Source organism: Rhamphochromis longiceps, linkage group LG22 (assembly GCF_057381845.1).
Source record: "Rhamphochromis longiceps isolate RC_006_pf linkage group LG22, R_longiceps_female_GT1.1, whole genome shotgun sequence".
Lineage (NCBI taxonomy): Eukaryota > Metazoa > Chordata > Actinopteri > Cichliformes > Cichlidae > Rhamphochromis > Rhamphochromis longiceps.
The window spans coordinates 16,222,191-16,223,141 of NC_140577.1; positions in this window are offsets into that span (position 1 = coordinate 16,222,191).

Below are 951 nucleotides of genomic sequence, written 5' to 3' on the forward strand. Positions count from 1 at the left end.
TTTTCCGTGTGAATGTGGTGGTTTTCTACTGGTCACTATTGGAACTCATTTCTTTCTTTTACTGAGGCCATTGTGTTGCCTACTTTTTAATTCAATTCAATTTTTATAACTTAATGTTAAAATTATATAGCGCCAAATCACAACAACCGTTGCCTCAAGGTGCTTTATATTGTAAGGTAAAGACCCTACAACGAAAAAAAGAAAGAAAACAGAGAAAACCCCAACAAGCATATGGCCCCCATATGTGCAAGTGCTTTGGTGACAGTGGGAAGGAAGAACTCCTTTTCAACAAGAAGAATAACCAGGCTCGGGGAGGGGCGGCACCCTTAATCCGCAACTGGTTGGGATTAAGGGAGGAAGACCGAATAAAGACACGCTGTGGACGAGAGCCAGAGATTAATAATAATTAAATAATTTAATGTAGAGAGGTGTATAAACAGAATACGAGTGAAAAAGTTGACTGAAGAAGAAAAACTCAGTGCATAATGGGAATCCCCCAGCAGTTTAGACCTACTGCAGCATAACTGCAACCCTAAAATTTGCTGGGCCGCTAGTGGTAATAATGTAATAAGGTTGCAGAAAAGCAACCTTATTACAAGCAGAAAAATGTTTCTCATAGGTCACCAAATAGCTGTTGACCCCAATACTACCAGTATACCACAAAACCCGATGGGAGTCGAAGTCACCGGGTCGACTCTGGGGATCATAGGAATGGGACACATCGGATACAGAATTGCTCGGAGAAGCAAAGGGTTTGATATGAAGATCCTGTATCACAACAGAAACAGAAGGTAAGCACAGTTTGGACAGTTTATGAGTTTATGCGACAGAAAATTCTGTAATAACTGATCGAAAATATCCTGCTATAGTGAAATGAATACACACTATTCAAAAGAATTAAAGGAACACTTTAACACAAAATTAAATCAGATCTCAGTGTGAAGCACAGGG